General features: G+C 35.3%; 1 pseudogene; it reads right to left on the minus strand.

Moving 5' to 3' along the window:
* LOC136844811 (tachykinin-like peptides receptor 86C) overlaps window positions 1-12,695 on the minus strand; it is a 49,384-nt pseudogene extending 36,689 nt beyond the window's left edge.
* Between the last annotated feature and the right edge of the window lie 15,230 nt (window positions 12,696-27,925).

A 27,925-nucleotide genomic window follows, 5' to 3' on the forward strand; every position in this document is an offset into this window, starting at 1 on the left:
AAGACAGACGCTGAACATAATAAAAAAAAGTTACATATCGATCATCCTACAACTCTACCGCACAATCAGTAGTGCAATATTTCCGGGAGGATTGTCAGTACGAGAGAGAGAGAGAGAGAGAGAGAGAGAGAGAGAGAGAGAGAGAGAGAGAGTACGGTTGGCGGTTGAAGGGAAAAGTGGATAGATTTAAGACCAAGTCACGTCCGTTTATTCTTGTCTTGCATGACTGTTTTCATTTATTCTTGTTTGATGACTTTCACTCTGGATTACAGAATTGATTGACATACACAATTGCGTGTGCACAATATTTTTTTAACAATGAGATGTTTTCCCTGAAACAGGGTGTGGCTCAAGAGAAAAATCAACCCAACGTCACTCCACGTTTAATACAGTACGTCTTAATCGTGGGTGAAACCATGGACAGAAAACTTCCACTGCATTAGTAGCTGGTAGCATAGTGGCTAATTATATTATATATATATATATATATATATATATATATATATATATATATATATATATATATATATATATATATATATATATATATATAGATAGATAGATAGATATATATCGTTCTAAGTATGTCAGTATATATCTATCCTTGTATATATATATATATATATATATATATATATATATATATATATATATATATATATATATATATATATATATATATATATATATATATATATCTTGTTCAGGTATGCTAACTCTCAGTAATCTGACTCAGTAATTTCACACTCAGTATTTTGAGTCTATATAATCTGACATTCTGTTGAAGTTGACAACTAGTAATTTGACTCCTAGGGGAAAAAAATGCTTTTCTGAAATATCCTCTCTGTATGTATATAAACTGTGTGCAAAGGTCATGTGTGAGTGCACAAAAGTACACTAACCCTTAGGCAGAGTTCCGTATCTCTCCGATATCTTTCTTTGAGACCAATATCAACAACCTTTCGGTACATAATCTGAAATGAGTTAAAAAGACACGCTGAAAGAAGCGCATAAAGGAAATTGGTTGCAAAGAGCTTTTTCGAAATCCATCATGAAGTATTGAGCGTTGAATTTGTGACGTCATTCCGACGTTTTGCAAATGGTTGAATGTTTGTCTGTTTCGTCAGGGAGGACAAATGATCTTGGAACACTAAAATGCCCATTCTGAACATGAAAGGTAAACAATTGAAAGTGTATATTTTGGTGCACTCTTTGAAGTTCTGGCACATTGTGTTGAATTTATCAAATCATCCAGTCTTTTGTTCACTGCAAAGATAAGAAATCACCATTCATCATTTTCACCAATATCGCTCACCAGAAAGTCTTCACCAGCGCCAAGAAACCTTCATCTATCCGGGATTCACCAACAACAAGCACTGAAAGGAAATGAAGGTAGAGCTACATGTAAGATGCTTTTGTGTTATACTCCGACCTCAGTCATTTCCTTTCCCCTTAAAGGGTGCGGCGAAGCATCCTGGATAGATGCCGAGGGAGCCTTTGATTTAGCTATGGATCTCGTATTTTGGGGTTCGTTCCAAGCGAATAATCCAGCAACGCGCTTTATTGCGGTGTGGTCGTTTTCCTCCTTAAATATAGGTCAGCGAGCTCTGCAATACTTTAATTCACCCTTACGATAAACCTGAGGGGTCCATTTAACGTTTGCTTGCGCTTCGTAAACAATTGTAAATCTTTCACAAGTTTTCGATCTGCAAGTGCTGTCAGGTACGGGACTTGGTTATAGAATGAAAAACGATGTTACTGCCAAAAGGAATATTTGCAACTAGTTATGTTTTAGTTTCTTAAAAACAAATTCATCAAACTAACCCATCAACTGACAGAGCAATTAAACTGACGATATCAGTTTACCAAGGTTCAAAACACCAGGATTGAAACTACTGGAGTCACAAGAAACAAGGGGCATATATATATATATATATATATATATATATATATATATATATATATATATATATATATATATTACTTTACAATGCATAACAGTGAGCTATTTCGCCAAATAGGTTTTGGCTTCTATGATAAAGACGTGTGCACTCATTTCACCATATTATCTCATCTTCAAATAATTTCAAAGCACCCTGACCTTTTTTATTTGATGTATTTTAACCGTTTTACCATCTGCATAACACCACATTTCTTAGTCTTTCATTCCTTACCACTCTTCATTTACTACAGACACAAGTCAACTTACTACTTTCATTCGCATGAAGTAGAGACGGCTAGGCAAACCTTCCAAACATTAAAACTTTGGCCCCCAAAGGCAATCTTTCCTTCGCCATAATTTTTGCAAAGGCTCCGGCTACTTTCCAAGCGCCTGTACTAATCAATTCTTTTACTGCCCATATTTTCACTCGCTGCGAATCTACCAGGTCTTCATTTTCTTGCATTGTCTTGCTCTAGCTCACTTTCATTTTTAACTTTATCTTCTTTCAAAATCTTTAAAACTTTTTCACTAGTTTCTAGAAATTTTATTTTCCTCACTATTACCAATCGACACTGTATGATCAGAAAAAAGTCACCCATCCCACTTTCCACAACCCAGGTTCTTATCTCACAACTTCGCTCTTACATCACTTCCAGTGAGTGCTTGATGCAACTTCATAAATCTTAGTTTTAGTTTTCTGTAAAAGAAAACTGTTGTGCGGGCTTTGTCTGTCCGTCTGTACTTTATTCTGTCCGCCCTCAGATCTTAAAAACTACTGAGGCTAGAGGGCTGCAAATTGGTGTCGATCATCTACCCTCCAGTCATCAAACATACCAAATTGCAGCCCTCTAGCCTCAGTAGTTTTGATTTTACTGAAGGTTAAAGTTAGCCATAACCGTGGATCTGGCAACGATATAGGATAGGCACCCACCGTGCCGTGGTTAAAGTTTCGTAAGCCGCGGCTCATACAGCATTATATCGAGACCACCGAAAGGTAAATCAATTTTCGGTGGCCTTGATTATACGTCGTCGCGGCTGTATAGAAAAGTCGATTGCGTTCTCAACTACCACACTGTTGGTTGCGAGTTCGAATCTCCGACCGGCCGGTGAAGAACAAGAGGAATTTGTTTTTGGTGATAGAAATTCATTTCTCGCTATAATGTGGTTCGGATTCCACAATAAGCTGTAGGTCCCGTTGCTAGGTAACCAATTGGTTCTTAGCCACGTAAAAGTAAATCTAATCCTTCGGGCCAGCCCTAGGAGAGCTGTTAATCAGCTCAGTGGTCTGGTTAAACTAAGATATACTTAACTCCTCTTCTTAACCAGATGTTTTGCTTATTCCCTACTATCTTCGTTACTTCACCTATTTGCTCTCACAACCTAACTTGCTAACACTCACTACACTTTCGATTCTTACAAACACTTTAAAACTCTTTCAAGTGACGATGAGGTCCCCCCAACCCCCTCGACTTAATCCACCTGCGCAGCTGCGTGGGGAAATCTTAATTGTCTGGAATTTGTTGTTTAGTTCAATTCCAGGAGAGCTACAGTTTTCTCTTTGGCATAAATTTTGTGGGTTTTCCCATCACAAATAGTGAAATGAACGAGTCTTGGGAGAGTCTGGTTGATAGTAACCAGAAAATGCTGGAAACGAGTAAATCCTGTGTCCCGTTCCATGTGTGTATTCTGATAGTCCAAGGAGATGGGAAACTTTCCTCCGATGTATGATGACTGGCCGCTTTGAGTATGTGGCACTCGCTGGTCAAGTGTCCCAGCTTTGGGAACTTGAGGAGTTTTCTCTCCTTGTGCTCTGATGGAGAAGGTCATTAACCCTTCTCCAGGGTTGTCAAAGGGTAAGTTGTGTATAGAAGTGGAGTTTTGGGTTTACTGAGAAAACGAGATTCCAGAAAGATGTGAAATTTTAGTAAATCCTTTTGTCAAAATTAATCAGTTTTATGTATAATGATATGTGTGTGGTATGAAAATATTTGTGTGGCATGCATGGATGGGTGAACGTTTCATGAAAACTATTTATTATAAGAGTTTTGATATTTCTGGCCGAAATCAGTCGATCCTTGCAGCTTTTCCTCAGTGCTGCCAGCTGCGACACAATTTGATTTAATGACTGAAAGCTGCCATCATTCCATTTTCCACTTACGCCCACTTTCCTTACTCCATAAACTTTCGCCTCTGTCTTCGTCTTTTCCCCGAGTTCTGTCATCAAACAACAGGGGAGACAAAAAAACGTCTGTACCGAAGCTCCATTTCTATACCAAGATGTCACTGTCCAGTCTGCTCAAGCTTATAAAACCTTTGATTTCATAATGGAAACACTGATTTCTCTGAATTTATTATAATCTGTTTATATTTCATTAGCGCCTTCCTTGCATTCTCAGCAACTTCTTCCACAAGTGTTCTCAAATATTCCTTAACTCCTAACATTGCATCATTCAGATATGCCTCATTATATATCATATATATGTATACAGTGATGTATGTATGAATATGGGAATAGGCGAATTACAATAAATTATATATATATATATAATATATATATATATATATATATATATATATATATATATATATATATATATATATATATTTCACGTTTATTTAAAGGTCTACTTATTGTCTATTGTTTATATATATATATATATATATATATATATATATATATATATATATATATATATATATATATTTAAATTTAAAGGTCTACTTATTGTCTATTGTTTATATATATATATATATATTGTATATATATATATATATATATATATATATATATATATACATACAGTATGTGTGTGTAAACATATACATATATATATATATATATATATATATATATATTATATATGGTATAATACATATATATACAGTATATATATGTATATATATAATTATATAAAACAATAGACAATAAATAACCCTATAAATAAACATGAAAGAATCTTTCCATCTTATTTTTACACCACCCCCAACATTTCCGGGACACTCCTGTCGTTGAAGCTACAACAAAATAATGATAAACATCCGAAGCTCCTAAAAGATAATAGTTAATTAATTTAAATGAGTAGTTTTAACACAGCCTATCCCACAGGAATAGGGAGCGGACAGTGGAAGGGAAATCACGTCATTTACTTAATGACTGGAATAATTAAGTGACGATTGAGTAGATCTGTTCCTGCATAACGTTCTGTATTTCCTATTATCTTTTGGAACCTCTTTCAAATGAACACAATATTCTCTGGAAGCTCGAATTTCAAATCAATGGCCCTTGTAGGATTGTTCCATATGAGTGGGGGTTTATTTTCTGAATAATAATAATAATAATAATAATAATAATAATAATATCACCTTCATATTGTTTGTCAGTGGTATAATTTCTCAGTCTTGCAAACATTCGTTTTAAGAACATTTTGGAAATAACGTTCATTAATTTCTTTCTTGTATATTTTAACTAGCCTTTTTTTTCTTTAATTGCGGTTTCAGTTCGTCTGTGGAATTCATTGGGAATTAAAGACTAGGCTGATTTTCTTGAACGTGGCTATTAATTGTTTGAAATGTTCGTCTGAAGTTTGGATACAAAGATAATACTTAGCGACAGAGGAATAATATTTCTTTAAAGTGTAGCTAAATAGCAGATGAACTTGATTCATACTAATATTATGTTAGTGGGAAAATTCGTATTCAAAAACCGATGCCGTGAAATATACGGCTTCGTTTTTCAGGTTTTATGAAAATCCGCATAAGTGGAGGAAGAAACATCATTTTGAATCCGTGCGTAAGTGCCATCAAGAAACATGGATCGACGACATACCCAGAACAATTCTTATGACGACGATGTTGCCCACGCATGCGCCGAGGATCATGAACCCAAACGCCATGACCCAAAGGGCCTGTTGGTATGCTGGCATCTGAAATGGGAGCTGAGTTGGCCTATTGCTGGGACTGGCGCTGATGACATCTGCAAAGAAGAAAAGGGTTTCTGTCTTACTGAAACAGAGTTATTTGGGAGTCTTTTAGTGTGACCTTTTGATGTGCTGCCTTTTGCTCAATCTACTCCAAAGTTAAGGAATGTTTTAGCTGATTAGTACATTGGTAGGTGATCATTCTCTCTCTCTCTCTCTCTCTCTCTCTCTCTCTCTCTCTCTCTCTCTCTCTATATATATATATATATATATATATATATATATATATATATATATATATATATATATATATATATATATATATATATATATATATATATATATATATATATATATATATATATATATATATAATTTCAAGAAGAATTGAAAATGTCAATTGTCAGAAGAGTGACACAACTAGAAAAATGTGTTTTTGAGTTATTGACACCAGCAGATAGCACGTTCTTTGTTCCATATTTCCATATTTGTTATTTGTTATACTAACAAGAGGAAAAAAGGGGGAATTCATGCTGGAGGGCAAATGTTACGACATGTCACTATTACACTATAGAGAGTATAGAGTTTTTAAACTTTAAATTGCTTCTCCTGAAAAATAGCAATTTTCGAGTTATGTCACTCATCTGGCAAATGAGCGATACACACACACACACACACACACAGATTTGGTGATTACTGGCACTCAAATTACATGTTACACACATATATATATATATATATATATATATATATATATATATAGCATCGAAGGGAACACGTGGTTGGCATACAAATATATATATAAATACATATTATGCATAACACATACTCTTACATACATACATTTACTTCCTTCCTGCATGTTAGGACCTTTCTTTGCAATACCTCTTGCACACGATCTCTCCAATCCTTTCTAGATCTTCCTCTCCGCCTTCCCCACGTAACCTCTGAATGTCACACTGTTCACTAACCTATAAACGTCTATCCTTTTCACATGACCAGACCATCATAAAATGATCTTATCCACCCTTTCACCTTTGTTAACCTTTTTACCACTTCTGTGTACTGTAAGTATGTCCTTTTTTCTCACCCTTTCAATTTTTCATAACCAAACGGCACAAACGGTTCATGACAACAGCCATAACATTTTTCTTTCGTTCATCCACACTTCACATCTGTAAAAGTGTTTTGGCTTAACAGTCCTCTCATACATTCTTGCTTTTGCTTCCGTAACATTTCAAGTCACTTTCTAACTTTGCATACACCCCAATACCTTGTATTAAACTTTTCACGTAGTTTTATATACCTGGATGTTTCCAAACTAACCAGGTCCTGTTAACGCAGAGACTAATTATAAAAAGAACTTCATGGGATGTTAATACATCAACTTGGCAGGAGACATGCTGACCAATAAACGACAAGAATGATTATTTTTTTATTATTTTTTTATATGCTTTACGAATTACAAAAATATGAAATTACAATCATTTTTATATTAACATTATCAAAATTAAAAAGATTTATTGATGAAATCACCAGTTACAACTTTGTTAGCTTCATTTCCATACACAGATTTCAATAACCATCTACAATAGTGTAGCTCTCATTTAGGAAGGCAAAAGGTTCCTTTTTCATCAAGTTTCTTAAACCTACTAATCCATATGCATTACAAATAGTTATGTATTGATAATATAGCTGTGTTCCTGTCCTTTTTCCTTTTACACTCAAAATCAAACATGAAAACCTTCAACCATACTTTAGGCTTTACAGAACGTATCATTATAAAAATTATTTTGAAACCACTTTAGTATATTTTTAACCTTGTTGAAGCGTAATACCTGATGGATTCATCAACAGTCGGTTACCGTAGATTTTAAATGCCGCTGAATTTTGCTCAGGGTAAAGATTTGGTCTTGGAGCCTGACCACGTTGATAAAGTTAAGGATGGAATCACTAAGTTTCCGGCATGGAGCAACCCGCTTTGTTCAAATGTGTTGTTTATTTCTCTTATATATTCATGAACTGACGGCCCTATAACGTTTCATTTTTGCGGAAGAGAGAACTGCTTTCAAAACCACAAGCAAAATCACAGCTACTTTAAGGACGTGTGTTTAGACGCTTGATAAGTATTAAGTACAAGTATCCAAAAGAAGAAAGTGCCCCAAGTCGATTGTCGCGACCCTTTTCATTAAAGTTCTGAAGCTTTCTTCCTTCAAGAGCTTTCTCTTTTTCGGTTTTAATCCTCTTTCCCGTGATTATGCGCCGAATAAATTAAGAGAGTTTGCTTGTGATAAAATCCACAAACATATTTCGGTCTGACTGTTGAAGCTGTGAAGGTGTTTATTTATCAGTTTCAAGTTTTAATTGAAATATCGCGTGGCACATTTTGAATTATTCAAAATCACATTAAAGTTTCGTCACGCAAAACGGGACCAGAAACTGAACATGTAGGATGTATAGAAATTGTGTATTGGTAGTAACTCATTTTTAGTAAATATGTATGGAGAAGTGTTTACGCCCCAAACAGCATTTTTAATTATAGAAGAGGCTCCATTGGGTTCGTATTTATGACACGTCTCACTGCTACAGGTGGAATGATTAAGCACAAATAGGCTTTGATCATCTCAGCTTTGAACCTTGTCTTTCAAGTTAAATGAGCAAACAAAGCTCGTATTAATATGGGCTCATGTCATCCCAAAAACCAGTCGCCACCGAGGGAATCGCTCATCTTTAACTCGCAATCCGATTTAAGGGTCTGCAACATCGTGCCGATTCGCGCATATTTAGCCCATGACGTAACTAAACAACCTTACTGGCAAGCCACTTTTGACTATCTTAATTGTCCGGGAGAGATTTCGACATATTTTAACAGGTAGGCGGATTTCCGCATATACGGATCATCTTTCGTACCAAGACGTAAGTGGAGGCGGTAATTTTTAGACTTTATATTTATTCATCTATAATCTTTAGGCATTCCAATTTTTTCTCGATACCCTTTAGTATTCCAGTCTCCAGATCCACCCGCCCCGGGAATTTGCTTTCTCCTTTTAATCATAGGACATTCGAGTTTCCTCTTGATTGTTTGGCATTCCCAAATTCCCTTTGGATTTAGGGCATTCCAATTTCCATTTAGACCTCAGTGCCTTTCAGTTTCTCATTTTGACCTTGGGGCATACCAGTGACCCATATTAATTCTAGTTTATACCTGTTTACACCCTTTGACACTGGGCATTTTATATTCAGACCGTTTATTACTATCCTTGTACTTTGGGCATTGGATTTGGTCTCCTGTTTGGGTATTCCAGTTTCCCTTTAAGGGCTTCTGGATTTTCCATCAGCTCCTTTGCCATTAGGTTCTTTTTTTTATCTACATCATACCATTTTGACCCTGAAAGTATTCGTCGCCATTTTGCTTCAGTTTCATGAGCTTTTCAGAATAGCTGCTAATGCATTCTAAGCATTATTACCAGTAGTATCCTCTTTTGTCGTGAAGGCTGCTTCTCTCTCTCTCTCTCTCTCTCTCTCTCTCTCTCTCTCTCTCTCTCTCTCTCTCTCTCTCTCTCTCTCTCTCTCTCTCACACATGGTCTTACCCAAAATCTTCGGTGAAATTATCAGAGGTTTTAATAATAAGCAGTAAGACAGAGCCCTCATGTTTTAGCTCAAAGAAAAGGAAAAGCTTTTTGATACGTAAAAGAAATACTCGGAAGTTTCGGTAACGTTTTCCTTGGCAAATATTTCAGTAGTTTGCAAAAGTGAGTGTGAAAGTTAAGGAAAAGAATTTTTTGCTCTTAATTAGGTTATTTAATTAAGCAGATTTCACTTTCGACACCTGTAACAAAAACACCCGACTTGAGAAGCGCACAGAAGGTGTAACACCTTCTCTTGGAGGTGGAAGGAGCTTTGTCATCACTGAATTTTTTATTTCTCGCCGTCTGGCGGACAATCTGCCTTTACTTCTGACTGCTTTTGGCTCCCTGTTATGTTCCTTATAGCATGGCTACTCTGGTCATGAGGCGAAAGAGGTCAGTACCTCGTTCAAGAGGCTGTTACATTATAGAATGACAATTAACTTCTCATTAAGAAAATGATCGTTCCATTTGAATGCATTTCTGCAATTTGGTACTTAGTGCCAGTTATATCAAATGAATAGTTGTTGTGAATTGTTCCAAGTCTAGAGAGGAAAATTCGGATCTTTTCCAGATAGTGACCCCAAGTTTTTAAGGGGTCGTTATCTAGGACTAGTATTTCTTGAGGGTCATTATCTTTATGATATTTACAGTCTTTTGTTTATGTTTTGACGATAATCCCCAAAGGGCTTGTACTATACATACCGAGTTAAAACCCTTGGAGGTCACTATTTGGAAAAAATTCGAAAATTCTTATAAAACGTCTGTTCTTCAGGGGCTTTAAGAACCCACCTTTGTCTGTTCTAACAAAATTCATGAACAATGATCAGGATTTCCAAATATTTTTCGAAATCATGTGCATCATTTGTTGCCTGATTGTTCATATCAGGACCCATAAAATATTGGATCATTTCTATAATACCAGTTTTATTTTTGTTTTGCAAAATGACACCTAGGTCGCTTCACAGGATGTATAATGTTAGGTCTTCAGTTTTCATACGTCTTAAACATTTCGGCTTAAATGGCGCTTATTGGGGGCCAGTTCTGATTCCGGGCAGAAATATTAGGATATCAGTTGGTTTGCCCTCTGAATTAAATACATCGTGATTTTCATATATTTTATAATTATGTTTAACATAAACTAAATTATTGTTTGATAAATTCTTTGTCAAATACCCCACAACCAGAAGAAAGAAAAGAAAATAAAACATTTGTTACATGCATACGGAGACATTCCTTATTTCTAATAGTCTCAACTTTGGCTTTTGTTCGCTTGCTGCTTCACTTCCCTCTCCTCTCCCCAGATTTGGCTGATTAACTACATTTATGAATAGCGCTGACAGTACAGATGCTAAACTCATTAGCCTTCACGATGGAGCAGTTAAACTATTTTGAGTGTGTGTTATTGATGCAATTTTAACGCTCTGAAGCCTGTGGATCGAAACTGCCTTTACACCAGTCTTGTTATCATTTAGCAGGCTTCCTAGGGACGAATGAAAGGAATTCGGTGAAGCTTTCTCAATATGTTCGCTACTCTGACGATCATTAACCTTTAGGAGAAACTAGTTAAGGGCCTAGTTAATATATTTTCCATTGTGTGAATTCTCCATTACCATTTGCGTATTAGTGAACTGTACTATTCATCTCATCCGCAGTATTTATTCTCTCTCTCTCTCTCTCTCTCTCTCTCTCTCTCTCTCTCTCTCTCTCTCTCTCTCTCTCTCTCTCTCTCTCTCTCTCACGAACTCGATGCATGAACCCATATCCAAAGACTGCATCACTTTTGCGTGTGTCATCCTAAAATATATGCCTTGAAAGCAGAGGTAAAGGGAAGCCACGGCGGCTTTTTTGTACCACAGAGCCATAAGGAATGGAGCATGACTCCCTAGATTGGGCTCGGTCTAGACATTTCCCTTCTCCGTTGGACTGCTAGATCGTGTAATTCACTTAGATTCACCCTTTCTTATCTCCTCTTACACACACACACACACACACACACACACATATATATATATATATATATATATATATATATATATATATATATATATATATATATATATATATATATATATATATATATATATATATATATATATATATATATATATATATATATATATATATATATATATATATATATATATAAATATATATATATATTAAATTGTATATATATATATATATATATATATATATATATAAACATTAAACATTATATACATGTATATATAGTTATATATTGCATATAGATGTATAAATGCAATTTAATCTATTTGTTGGTTGAACAAGTGAGCCAGATTACAGAGGAATTGAGAGGAGGGCACTGTAAGTCGGATAAAAAAAAAAAAGAGGTTGACAGGAAAAGGGAAGAGTAGTTATAGTCTGTCAGCTAGGTGGGGGCTTTCTTTGCACTCCCCCCACCCCAGTGCTTAATTATATTGGTATTGTTGCATACCTTAGTTCATTATAAATTGGGAAAAAAATTTTCCCATCAAAAAAAGTCATCTGCACTAGTCCGGATGGAATGATTAAATTTGACCACCATTCCCTTCAAAAAACAGTACTCGATATCCTCATCCAAATGTGTTTATCTTGAATTATGCAGAAAAAATAAAAAGATTGTGTTGGTTGAACTTCATAGAATCTTTATGTACTTACATAAGTTTAAACATATCATCATACAAGAAAACATCATATTATAAGCGTTGAAATTAATGAAGTCTTTACAGAATATTAACTTCTTATGAATCAAAAGCAAATAGTTTATTTGCCAAGAAAATCAATTAACTGAATAATTTAAGGCATTTGGCGGTATTGGCTAAGGAGTACTAAATTTGGGAAGTCACATATTCTCACTACTATAAATAACAAAAGTGGCAACTGTAAAATTAAGTGATGTTGTGGACATTCTCTCACTCATCATCTTCACTCTCTTCACCGACATTCAATTCACTTGTTTCATGTTCTTCATCTGACTGAATAAACTCTTCATCATTTTCTCTATCCTCATCCTCAGTTCCTTCTAAAAGGTCCACTAAAGAGACTGGCATTATGTCATCTTCATTCCATAATGGTTCAAGATTTTCATTTGTTCTCTGCCAACCATGTTCACATGGGCTTGGAAGTTCTTGAATTGCAGCATGAGCTAACTTGCATATTCTGGTTTGGTAGTTGGCTCTCTTGGCATGTTGTAAAAGCACAGACATTCAGGGTGGCGCACATGCTAGATCAAAGTTAGACCCTTTCATCAAAGCTTCACTCTCACTCTTAGCTTTGGCCACAAGCTTTAGATACCTTGCTGTGTTGATATCAGATTCTTTATTTATTAATCCATACCAAGAGCACATGAAACGTTGTAAGCCCTGCATCAGAGTTTGAGATTTCCCAAGCTTCTCCTAGTTTTGCAAATATTGAAATGAACTCTTGTTGGCCAACATCAATTTCAGGTGTCTTACTTTACCTTGTACTGTCAGCACCCGCGAATTCATGCAGGCCTAAGAGTGGAAGAACAAAGCTCCTGACCATATTCATTTGCCAATTTTGTGATATCTAAAAGCCTCCTTTTGTTATCACGGCCAGTCTCAAACAATACCCTTGAATCTATGTTATGAGCATGTGCTAGCATAATGAAAAATGCGTCGGTGTCGGGGCTTTTCACTGTCATCATTTTGTAACCTTTCTTGCTGGCGTACAAGGTATACAGAATTATTCGTGGGTCAGTTTCTTCTTGATCTGATTTCAGAGCTTCAATTTCTGTTACTTCAGTGTCATTCATTTCACCATTTTCTATTAGAACGGCTTCCCCTTCTTTAATAAAATATTACTCTCCTATGAATTTTATTAGCAAACTCTTTGCTTGTCCAGACCTTGAACAATAGAATGACAAGCTGTTGCTTGTTTTCATCATTTTTGAGAAAGGTGTTCCAGTCCCCTGGTCTTCTTGTCTTTGTATCACCTACTACAAATTTCTCACTCTCCTCTTCTCTTCCTTTCCATTGACTTGATTGAGTCTTTTGCGTAAGTCCCCTCGAAGTAGGTTCCTTCACGTGGTGAGGGGGTAAGGGGCCCTGGCTTTTCTTCTTCGTTCTTATGAAGAATAAGAGCCCGGGCCCTGACGGATCACCTACAAACCTTTCGATTTAAATGGCGTGGATATTTTCACTTTCGTACAAATTTCTTGGACCTGGTAAATAGGAAAAGGTATCATAGCTGGGATTGGGTTTATATCCGAAGCTAAATAGTGAGAACCGTGGCAGGACCATCAACTGCCCGATAATGTTCGGACCTGAGTTTTCAGGCGGAACTATTCTACGGGACTGGACCACGGATTCCAGGGGGGTCTAGTTCTGGGAATAGGACTCTCGGCATTCTGTCCGGTTTGCCCATAATGTGATTAGGGTGGGGATGATTGTATTCTAGTAATGCTCTCAGTCCTATCAAGCGGGTTGGCATACACTTGAGCCACTCTAATCATGTTGTGCCATCCCCTTTGGGGTAGGGTAGGGATGTGGACATTTGGGAGTCGGTTCTCACTTGTGCCATTAGTGGAGGAATGAACTCCATGAAAGGCTGATGATATCTTTTTAAGGTTTTCAGAATATTTTTTTTTTCTCCTCCCTCAAATCTTTATGCAAAGTGAAAATAAAGATTCGAGTACCCCTGGGCCCTTTGATGGTAGTGACTCGGCACAGATGACGACCGATGGAACCTCTTGTAACAACCTTTCTTTGGAAAAAACAATAAAGAATCCAAATATAATCACTCTGGAACCTTATGCTCCAGTACACAACAAATCAAAAAAAAGTAAATATCGTCTTGACCCAACCTTGACTCACTTCGACTCCCTCTTTGGGAGTGGAAGTTGGTCAAGGTTTCTAACCATGGAAACAGAACAGCAAATCTCAGCCCTAAAGTTAGAAAACTTCTTATTAAAAAGACACTCAACGACAGAAATGTCGTTTAGACAAATAAAAATGAAGACGTGGCTTATAGAAGCCACAACCAAAAACCAGTCTGAGGACTATCTGTAATAAAAAGTGTTGACAATGTAAATGTAAAAGTAAAGAAGCATGACACTATGAACAGCATTCAGGGTACTATTGTACTTCCTGAAAATAATGACGAACCGGTTGACAAAAATATACTGTTGGACTCTCTTAAAATGAGATATACCAAAATCCAAGACTGTGAGGTATATATAATACCAAGTAAACAAAATAATAAAGCATTAAGAATTGCAAAAATAAAATTTGAGGGCCAAGAGTTACCTCAAAAAATAAAAATTTTGGGCCAAAATAGAGAACTGAGGCCTTATGTTCCCAAACCGCTACAATGTCAAAATTGTAGTAAGTATGGACACAAAAGAAAACTGTCATAATGAACCTGTATGTGCTTATTGTGGATCTAACGAACATGCCACACAATGGAAATGTAGTGAACCAAAATGTGTAAACTGTGGACAGGATCATCATGCTAGGTCCAAGGAGTGTGTGTACTACATATACAATACTGAGTTGAAAATGTTGCAAGAACGAACAGGGATGTCTATCAAAGAGGCTAAATTGGAATTAAAAGTGAGAGGAATGCAAGATCCATCTAAGAAACATTCATATTCCTCAATAACAAGAGCAAAAATGAAGCAAAAACGGAAACAGATAGAAATAACAGAGCACAGAAAAGTAAACCTCAAGAAAAAATTAATAATTTAGAAATAAAAAATAAAATGCTAAAGAATAAAGAAACAGATACAAATGAGATGGATAATATTTTATCCAATTCATTTGAAATATTAATGCAGATAGAAACACAGGAGGATGCTGCTACTAAAGTGACAGAAGAGGGTAGAGATAGACAGGAAATTAAAGATAAAAAAAGGCCTTTGGAGAGAACACCACCCAAAACGAAGAAACCAACTATTATTAGAGAAACGTCAGTTAAACCAAAGATAAAGGAGATGAAAAAGGAACAAAAACAAAAACAAGCTAAGAATATACCTTTATCTCCTAAAATAATAATAGAACCTATGAAGGCAAATGTCGAGAACACTGAAGAAGTGAAAGAGAATCATACCATAGATGATAATGATTATGTCAAGGGAGAAGAGATTACTCCTTCTCCAGTAATTGGTACAAGAGCAAATGAAAAGAGAAATACACATGATAATACTTGTGGATGTAATGATTGTTTCATTGAATTATGCAATAACAACAAAAGCATAACAAAAAATGGTTTAACAAACATTATAAGAAATTTTATGAAATATAGAAAAAAAGAAAACACAGATTTGAGTAACCATGAAAAAGGGTGCATGTGCGTTGAGCACTTAGTCTATTATAAGGAAAAACAGATGAATGTCGTGAGTAAATTATTAGAAAAATTCTAAATTGATAATACAAAAAAAGAGAGTAAAACCCGACCGCTATAAAAAAATATTTTCAATAGTTATATTATACAATGGAACGTAAATGGTCTACAGACCAGATTACACCTAGAAGAAATACAACGGTTATTAAAAGAATATGAACCAATGATAATATGTTTACAACATGTCAGCAAAACAATATCAACAATAGGTAAATATACCTTAGTATCTACATCTAGAGAAGAAGAAGGAAATTTAGGTACTGCTATATATGTACATAACAAAGTATGTTATGACAGAGTACCTGTAAATTTTACTGACTTGCAAATATCAAGTATTAAAATACGAATAAAAAATGATAATTACATAATTTATAATTTATATAACCAACCTAATAAAAGTTACGACATTGCTAAACTTAAAGATTTACTTAACAATACCAAGGAACCTACATTAATAGTAGGTGATTTTAACCCTTTGATTACGGCCGAGATGAGACCTCACACTTACCACAATCCGGAGGGTTTTCAGACGGTAGTCACCCGTAGCATGCTACCAGACGCACGAAATCGTAAACAATCATTGTAATAGCGTTTGTATTTGTTGTTTTGCTGCAAATTAACCTGTTTTATTTATATGATAATATTGTGATAGTAGCGATCCGTGATATAGATATTATGCAATTAATGTAACAACACAAATAAATAAACATAGGATAAGTACTATATATCGGGGTTTAGTGTTGCCAGAGGTATAAGCACTGCACTGATTGAGGATGACAGTCTTCTTTTTTTTTTTTTGTCATTTTCTCTAATTCTGTTTGAATCCGTAAAGGACAGCTACATCACAGTTGTGTATTATAGTTAAAAATTATTTGTATATTCGTCAGAAAACTAATCATAAAGAATGTTCATCATTTTTATGGTTCCGCTTACTATTCCACTAGCTGGGCAAAAAAAAATGAAGAGAGAGAGAGAGAGAGAGAGAGAGAGAGAGAGAGAGAGAGAGAGAGAGAGAGAGAGAGAGAGAGGCGTGACAGAATAAAAATTTTTACCTATGATTTATTCCTTCTAATTGTACATCAATAACATTGAGAGTAAGTAGACACAATCACAATATTGGTTGCAATATTAACCACATTTCTGGGTAATATTTTTATCAATGATCAAGCACCCAGCTGACAAGGGATACGCAATCTAGAAATTCAGATGAATTCTGCAGTGTTTGAAAAATGGTTTAAAACCCAGCTTCTTCCCAATATAGGGCCATCTGCCATCATAGTGTTGGATAACGCTTCTTATCATTCAGTTCGAATTAATAAACCTCCGACAATGTCTGCCAAAAAGGATGAAGTTAAAGACTGGCTAATAAAAATTAGTAAAGTTGCAAAGACATTCATGTAAAGAAAATGATTACGTGATTGACAGACTGGCAAGAGATCATGGACATAGTGGTTAGGCTGCCTACATATCACTGCCAGTATAATGCAACAGAACTGATATGGGCGCAGGTGAAATCATACGTGGCAAAGAAGAATCATTTTAAAAATCAGACCTGCTTCCTTTGGTCAAAGAAGCAATTGAATCCATATCTTCTGACAACTGGGCTAATGATGTGAGACATGCCGAAGATATAAAAAGATGACGCTTCAAGAGATGTTTGCATTGATAAATATATAGATTCTTTTGTTATCGATGTAGCATCCTCTGACGAGGATTCTTCATAAGTAATGTCTCCTCATACTTCGATTGTAAATAAATTTATTGCTTTCCCTTGTTGTGTGATATCCTGTTGAACACTGAAATTGAAATAAATTGAAATATAGATCTGTTTTTTCGACAGAAAGTGGCAGAAATATCTTTAAAAATCTACATATAACAGAAATGCCACAGCAGTGATGAGTATCATATGACAGTGCTTTAAAAGCACAGGTAAATCTAATACTGTATAAATGTGTAATATATATATATATATATATATATATATATATATATATATATATATATATATATATATATATATATATATATATATATATATATATATATTTATATATAGTTTTGAGCTTTTGAATTGCTTTCTTTCGTGCATGCCGTAATCCGTCTTTACCTCCTTGCTGTATCAAAGGTTGAATTTTTCACTGTACAGCTATAAAATAGCTCATAATAAACATTCTTTAAAATATTGTTACACCCTATATATATATATATATATATATATATATATATATATATATATATATATATATATATATATATATATATATATATATATATATATATGGTGTAACAATATTTAAAGAATATTTATTATGAGCTATTTTATAGCTGCACAGTGAAAATTCAACCTTGATACAGCAAGGAGGTAAAGACGGATCACGGCATACACGAAAGAAAACAATTCAAAAGCTCAAAACTATATCACAATTATATGACTTCGATAACAGCAAAGGAACAGTAATAAAAACTATAGTAGATGACGTAACTCAAGAACATTGCTCAGTACAGCATCCAAATAAACAAAACTGAAAATGAAAGCACATCTAGGTTTCCAAATTTCTTGCATCTATCATTCTCATATATTGAATTTTTTTTTTTATCTAAAATTTAAGTGGGACAACAAAACTTCATTCAGAACTTTCTATTATAGTACACGTGCTTGATAACAGGCGCAAACAATGAGAGCTTGAAGTCAGAAGGTTAATGGTCAGTTTAAGAGGGGCAAAGTCTCTTCCTAAAACGGTCGTACTATAGTAACCCCCCCCCCTTTCTTGTTTACTTGCTAACCTTGTTTACTCTTATTCAGTTTTCATCCTCTGGACTTTACTACTGAAGGTAATCTATTTCTTGTTTTGTCATTGTCATTTTTCAATCTTTAAAGCATTTTAATTTTGTAAGCTCTGTTGTCAGTTTTAATTAGTGTTTTTGTATCTTTTTAGCCAGAAAAGATGGGATATGGGTGATCCCGAAGCGCACCTATTAATAAATATATCAATGATGAGCTGACTGTTCTTCCTATCTATCCTATATATATGCATATATGTATATATGTATATATATATATATGTATATATGTATGTATATATATATATATATATATATATATATATATATATGTATATATATATATATATATATATATATATATATATATATATATATATATATATATATATATATATATATATATATATATCTTTCTATCTATGCATATATCTCTGTGTCTAACTATCTGTTAATACACACACTAACACACACATATATGTATACATACGTATATATTAAACTTTATCACATACACAATTGTTCTGTGCATTAACTAAATTTGTTCTAAAAATTATTAAAGGACCTCATTCAAACTGGATGGTATCTATAGATACCATGCAGTTTGAATGAGGTCCTTTTAGTAATATATATATATATATATATATATATATATATATATATATATATATATATATATATATATATATATACATCATATATATATATACATCACGAAGGAAGCAGTAGGGAAAGGCATCCTCATCATCTACAGTTTATTTTCAATGCCGACGTTCCATGACGAATTCCAAGTCGCATTTTCAAGGCTATAAAATATAATATAATTTGCGAACATCAATAACAAATTAATGCAATGGCAACAGCTCTTTATGTAGTAAAAATATTTAAAACAAAACACCTCATTCCAAGACAAGTCAATAATGAGTAAAAGGAGTTCACTAAAATCTTAAAACAACCTACCTATATGAAAGAAAGAACAAGACTAACATAAATAAGTACAAACAGAGTGAGGAAAACCAGTTGCCCAAACTAGGCTATAAACAATTTCACTGAGGACGATTGAGTATTTAACGACGGCACAGTCTTCCTGATAATTATGGATTCTAGGATGGTTAAGTCGTTGTTGTTCTGCACTCGGCCTAGGATGGAAAAATCCTTGCTGTCAATATAAGTTTTACATAATTTTGAATGATTTCGTATATTTGATTGCTCAGGATTAGATAACCTGCTACCTGTTCTATGACTTATGCCCCTGTGGGAATCTATGCGGACCTTCAACAGCCTCCTCGTGCATCCCACATATGTATATCCCGTGATCACATCCCGGGCAAGTGTACTTGTAAACAACCCTGGACGAAAACAGAGGACTGAGCCGGTCTTTGACTCTGAACAGAGACCCTATTGTAAAGGGATTTTTCGGGATGATTTTCAGGTTTAAAGCTGGAAAACTCTTTTGAATAATGGCTGTGCATTTTCTCCTAAAAGTATCATCATGCACGAAAGGGAAACTTGCATACATCTTTAGTTTCGGCACAGTCGATTCAGGTGTTGCCGAGTCATTTTCTGTAGTAGCAGTTTATTTAGGGATCTGAAAAAGTCGTGATGGAAAACAATTATTATTGAAATATTTCACTAAAAGGATATCTCATCGTGGAAACTCTTCCAGTTTGACGAGTGGGTGTAAGCCCTATGGAGGAGGGTTAAAATAGAGTTCAGTTTCAAATGAAAGAAACACGAACTATAAAAATTCATTCCCAAACCAGTAAATGTATTTTTCTATACACACCTGTGTAAAAACCTGAGTCACCTCTGGAAATAATAAGATCAAGGAAGGGGAGTTTGTTATTTACCTCCTTCTCCATAGCGAACCTTATGTTTGGATGTTGTCGGATGACGAACTCCAGAAAGGACTCTGCATGACATTCATGACGAAATAGGGAGAACGTGTCGTCAACATATCTTCGATAAAATAGAGGGCGGAACCTAATGGGACATTCTTCTATTATGCGCTCCTCCAGGGAGCACATGAAGATGTTAGCAAAAATTGGACCAAGTGGTGATCCCATGGCCATCCCTTCAGTTTGTTTATACAAACTGAAGGCAAAGGTCGTGTCCAGCACGGCCAGCTCTAAAAGTTGTTTAAAAATGTCCTACTAAAATTATTAAAAATTGCATCTTCATCAGTAAAAAGTTTGCTTAATATTATCTCAGTATTATTATTATTATTATTATTATTATTATTATTATTATTATTATTATTGGAGAAGCAATTCCACAGTTATGTATATGTACATATATTTAAAGATAAATATACAACTGTGGATTTGCTACTTCATTTTAAGACTCATGCTACTATGAGTATTTTTTTATTACTATTATTTTTTTTTTTTTAGAATATGAATCCAATTCATACAGGACAAGCATACAGGGACCATTGACTTGAAATACAAGCCTCCAAAGTATATGGTAGACAGGTTTTCCAGGAATATTGGAAAAGTTTTCCGTGCGTCTTTAATAGTGTTCTTGAAGACTCTAAAACTTATTTCTTTTCCGAAGAAGAATTTTTATTTAAATAAGACAAGCGATTTAAACTACTCTGTATCCTTCAAAAAATCTACTATTATAATTTGATGCTGGTACCATAAAAAACTATATATTTATAACTTACTCTGCTATGCGAAAAAACTTAATCATTCCTTGCTGGAGGCAGCTCTCTCTCTCTCTCTCTCTCTCCCCTTAATAAGGTGATCAATGGCAATGGAGAAGCCTTGTTAAAACAAAAAAGGTCACTTTTCTCTTGAAGCTGACTGGATTACTGGGCGCTAGTGATGACCATTTCAGGAAACAGAAATTCTTGAGACCACCTTATTTTTAACTATTGGGAAAAATTAACGCACACAGACGCACAAACCAGTGTATACACACACACACACACACACACACATATATATATATATATATATATAAAATATATGTATATATACTTATATATACATATATTTATGTATATGTATCTATCTATAATAATAATTTCAAGTTGATCTTGTCCTCCCCGGGTGAAATTTTCTAGAAAGCTTTATTGCCACGAAAATAGCATTTTTTTAAAGAAATAAATGTAAATGTAGCGAAAAATCATCATCATCGTATCCTTTTCCTCGTCGTCGGGAGGAGATATCTATCTATCTATCTATCTATCTATATGTATATATATACATATATATAGATATATAAATATATGTAGATATATATATATATATATATATATATATATATATATATATATATATATATATATATATATATATATATATATATATATATATATATATATATATATATATATATATATATATATATATATATATATATATATATATATATATATATATATAATATATATATATATATATATATATATATATATATATATATATATATATATATATATGTATATATACATATATATACTGTATATATTTATATATATATATATATATATATATATATATATATATATATATATATATATATATATATATATATATATATATATATATATATATATATATATATATATATATATATATATATATATATATATATATATATATATATATATATATATATATATATATATATATATATATATATATATATATATATATATATATATATATATATATATATATATATATATATATATATATATATATATATATATATATATATATATATATATATATATATATATATATATATATATATATATATATATATATATATATATATATATATATATATATATATATATATATATATATATATATATATATATATATATATATATATATATATATATATATATATATATATATATATATATATATATATATATATATATATATATATATATATAAATATATATATAATATATATATATATATATATATATATATATATATATATATATATATATATATATATATATATATATATATATATATATATATATATATATATATATATATATATCCCATATATTTCTCCCATGACGAGAGAAAAGGATACGATGATGATTTTCACTAAATTTTTAATTTCTTTCTTTTTTTTTAAATATTGATGTTTTCGTGGCAATAAAGCTTTCAAGAAAATTTCATACCTTCTGCTGCAAGAAAGAATCATTGTCGCCTGGCGCCGTAATATCTTCGTGTTTTTCCTGCAGTCGTTTTAGAATTCTTCAGCTCATGCGTATAGTGCCATCACTCAATAGGTGCACTGACACCAAGGACTACAGTGGCCATCTCAGGGATCCTCCAGGAAGACGTCTTGAAGCCTTCAGAGACAGCATGTGAGCAAAGAAGGCGAAGTTTATGGTTAAAATGAACTGGATGACGAAGCAGATCGACTAAAAGAGATTTTCAAGAGGGAAAAGTACATCACGAGAATGGCAGATAGCTTCAGTCTGTAATTGTTTACTGCTGAAAATATGGACTACTTCGCGGAGCAGTATGAAGTCGAGGTTCCCGCCTTCTGCGATTATTCGGCACCTCTACAGTCGTATTGTCACTCACGGACGCAAGCTCTTCATTCGAAATAAGGAAGGAAATAATCAAGAAGAGAGGAAGACAGTGGAACGGAGGAACTGAAGAATTTATACGAAAAATAAAAGGTAGAGAACTTGAGGTGTTTTCTAAGCTGATTGAGAGGGGATTTTGGATGCCCAAAATTACCGCTTGGAGCAGTTCTTCGCTCGAAATAAGAAAGAGAAGGAACAAACAAAGAGACGACATCGGCGTGGAGGTATACTGAAGAATGCTGACGAAGAATAAAGTAGATAACCTGAGGTGTTAGAAACTACTTCAAAGATTTTGGATTCACAGAATTACTTTTCGGAGAAGCAAGGAAGAATCGAAGGGATGATCAATATCGTCAGTAAGAGGGAATCTCATAAGTTTATAGAAGACGACTCCTTAAAGCAAAGAAGCTGTTTATGTGCCAGAAAAAGAACTCCAAGTAATGGTTATCGCGATGTTGAAATAATCTAAAACCTTCGAGATTTTCCTTGAAGACATTTTGGAATCCTTCAGTCCTCCGGCTCCTGGAAGGACGAGAGAAATGCCATTCGCGCATGCGCCGAGCTTCAAAGTGTCAAGAACAATCTCCGAGATGCTTCAAATCGTCTGGAAGCCTTCGGAGACAGAAAGTGTCAGTTTTGAAAAGTAGGGTAAGAGAAAGCAAAGAGTATTGGTGAGGGGAAGGGTCCGACCCAGAGGCCGCTTCCTTCCTCCAAGGAAGCAGCCTATGGGTCTGACCCTTCCCATGGAAAGGGCCCAAGCCCTTTAAGGATTGGCCCCAAAAGCCTACAAGGCTTGCCAGTCTTTTGAGGGTAGCCTTGAAGGGAAGGGTCCGACCCAGAGGCTGCTTCCTCGGAGGAAGGCAGGTATCCTGTCAGGCTGGGGAAGCAGGCCTGGAGAGGGCCCAAGAACTTCAAGGATGAGGCCCAAAGTCCTCCTAGGCTGGCCAGTCTCTTGAGGGCAGCCTTGAAGGGAAGGAAGGTCTGACCCAGAGGCTGCTTCCTCGGAGGAAGGCAGGTATCCTGCCAGGCTGGGGAAGCAGGCCTGGAGAGGGCCCAAGAACTTCAAGGATGAGGCCCAAAGTCCTCAAGGATGGCCAGTCTCTTGAGGGCAGCCTTGAAGGGAAGGGTCCGACCCAGAGGCTGCTTCCTCGGAAGAAGGCAGGTATCCTGCCAGGCTGGGAGGAAGCAGGCCTGGAGAGGCCCAAGAACTTCAAGGATGAGGCCCAAAGTCCAAGGATGGCCAGTCTCTTAAGGGCAGCCTTGAAGGGAAGGGTCTGACCCAGAGGCTGCTTCCTCGGAGGAAGGCAGGTATCCTGCCAGGCTGGGGAAGCGGGCCTGGAGAGGCCCAAGAACTTCAAGGATGAGACCCAAAGTCCTCCAAGGATGGCCAGTCTTTTGAGGGCAGCCTTGAAGGAAGGGTCCGACCCAGAGGCTGCTTCCTCGGAGGAAGGCAGGTATCCTGCCAGGCTGGGGAAGCAGGCCTGGAGAGGGCCCAAGAACTTCAAGGATGAGGACCAAAGTCCTCCAAGGACTGCCAGTCTCTTAAGGGCAGCCTTGAAGGGAAGGGTCTGACCCAGAGGCTGCTTCCTTGGAGGAAGGCAGGTATCCTGCCAGGCTGGGGAAGCGGGCCTGGAGAGGGCCCAAGAACTTCAAGGATGAGACCCAAAGTCCTCCAAGGATGGCCAGTCTCTTGAGGGCAGCCTTGAAGGGAAGGGTCCGACCCAGAGGCTGCTTCCTCGGAAGAAGGCAGGTATCCTGCCAGGCTGGGGAAGCAGGCCTGGAGAGGGTCCAAGAACTTCAAGGATGAGGCCCAAAGTCCTCCTAGGCTGGCCAGTCTCTTAAGGATAGCCTTGAAGGGAAGGGTCTGACCCAGAGGTTGCTTCCTCGGAGGAAGGCAGGTATCCTGCCAGGCTGGGGAAGCGGGCCTGGAGAGGGACCAAGAACTTCAAGGATGAGACCCAAAGTCCTCCAAGCCTTGAAGGCTGGCTGCTTCCTCGAGGAGGAAGTCTCTTGAGGGCAGCCTTGAAGGGATGGGTCCGGATGGCCCAGAGGCTGCTTCCTCGGAGGAAGGCAGGTGCCAGGCTGGGGCAGGCCTGGAAGGGCAGGCCTGGATGAGGGCCCAAGAACTTCAAGGATGAGGCTCCTCCAAGGATGGACAGTCCTTAGGGCAGCCTTGAAGGGAAGGGTCTGACCCAGGGCTGCTTCCTCGGAGAAAGGCAGGTATCCTGCCAGGCTGGGGAAGCAGGCCTGGAGAGGGCCCAAGAACTTCAAGGATGAGACCCAAAGTCCTCCAAGGCTGGCCAGTCTCTTGAGGGCAGCCTTGAAGGGAAGGAAGGGTCCGACCCAGAGGCTGCTTCCTCGGAGGAAGGCAGGTATCCTGCCAGGCTGGGGAAGCAGGCCTGGAGAGGGCCCAAGAACTTCAAGGATGAGGCCCAAAGGCCTCCAAGACTGGCCAGTCTCTTAATCCTATCTGGTGCAAGTTGGGTCTGGGCAGACCCACCCTACGGGATTTTTTTCATTTTTAGATAATTTTATTTAATAATCGTTTTTAGTTGATTCTATGATTACCAAAATATGGGAAATTATTAATTATTTTAATTTTCATTAGCCCTTTGATTACGGCCGAGATGAGACCTCACACTTACCACAATCCGGAGGGTTTTCAGACGGTAGTCACCCGTAGCATGCTACCAGACGCACAAATCGTAAACAATCATTGTAATAGCGTTTGTAGTTTGTTGTTTTGCTGCAAATTAACCTGTTTTATTTATATGATAATATTTCATAGTAGCGATCCGTGATATAGATATTATGCAAATTAATGTAACAACACAAATAAATAAACATAGGATAAGTACTATATATCATGCATTTTCTAATTCTGTTTGACCAGACAGCGTTGTGTAAATCGTGTTAAACAATCATTGTAAAAGCGTTTTTTTAGCAATGATCAAGTATTTGTTGTTTTGCTGCAAATTAACCTGTTTTATTTATATGATAATATTGTGATAGTAGCGATCCGTGATATAGATATTATGCAATTAATGTAACAACACAAAATAAATAAGCTGCCAGTAATAAAGGAATATTCCAAAATCGGCAATTATTCCAACGGTCACGCCAACCAAATTCGACAAAGTGGAAGAGAGAGAGAGAGACCATTTTTGAGTATTTATTTTCTTGGTTAGTACAACTGCTGGCCTCTATCTTTGTGTGCCAAAAGATTAATTGTTTACTTGAGCCTCTCCTTTACCTGTAAAGTTATTCTCTTGATTATTTTTGTAGGTACAGCGAGCTGAAAACAAAGCAGGTCATTTCTGTCAAAGGACACGTGCATCTCAATATCACCTACATACATACATACAGTATATGTACAAACACACACACATTATCAAAGATGCATCTATATATATATATATATATATATATATATATATATATATATATATATATATATATATATATATATATATATATATATATATGAATCCATGACAACGGCAACAATGATTACACGACACAACAATACATTTTGGACACTAGCGAATATGGACATTTGGAAGGTGACAATCGTATTTCCATGGCTGAGACGTGGGTGGTACGTGAGATGCCGGAATCCTTTTGATGGAAATGACCGGTCGTTGTTTTCTGCTCTTGCTTACCTTCCACCTGTGTTGAGTTTGGTGGCCCTGAACGCTGGAATACTACCTTGGGAATAGGGCCTGGGATTATCCCTTGTCCTTCGGACAGATTCCAATTCAATGTTTGATTGACGATGGCGGTCAAAAGTCAGGGGGAAAGTGGAAACAACCTCCTTGAATGGAAATCGTATTAGCCGCAAGTAAAAAGGGAGGTTCCAGAATCCGCATTTGTCAATGAAACAAGGAATTGGAGACTGCCAGGGCTTGGGATAATCCTGGGGCCCATTTTCAAGCTAATATTCCAACGGTCACGCCCACCAAATTCGACAAAGGTGGAGGGTACAGCGGCTGAAAACAAAGCAGTTCATTTCTGTCAACAGGACACGTGCATCTGAAATGCCACCTACGCGCGTCGTCTGTCACACTTGCATGTGACATGTAAACACAATTGCCACCTCGCCACATTCACTAGGGATCAATATTATAAATCACATTGCTGATCAAAATGTGTAATTGTGTGGTGTGTATGTATGTATGTATATATATACTATATATGTATGTATGTATGTATGTATATATATATATATATATATATATATATATATATATATATATATATATATATATATATATATATATAATTGACTATATATATGTGTGAGTACTATATATATATATATATATATATATATATATATATATATATATATATATATATATATATATATATATATATATATATATATATATATGAAGGCAATGCCCTGAAGGAAAGAGAAACGAGTCTGCTAAGTAAAGGACAATACGTCGAAAAGCCTTGCAATACTCTGTTGCTTCTCTTTCCTTCGTGGAATTGTCTTTATTTATATATTCATCACGTTCCATATTCTCGTGATTCAGTTATATATATATATATATATATATATATATATATATATATATATATATATATATATATATATATATATATGTGTGTGTGTGTGTGTGTAATATATATACAATTAATTACATATATATGAGTGTATATATATATGTATATATGTTTGTGTGTGTGTGTATGTAAAATACAAACACA

Source organism: Macrobrachium rosenbergii, chromosome 13 (assembly GCF_040412425.1).
Source record: "Macrobrachium rosenbergii isolate ZJJX-2024 chromosome 13, ASM4041242v1, whole genome shotgun sequence".
NCBI lineage: Eukaryota > Metazoa > Arthropoda > Malacostraca > Decapoda > Palaemonidae > Macrobrachium > Macrobrachium rosenbergii.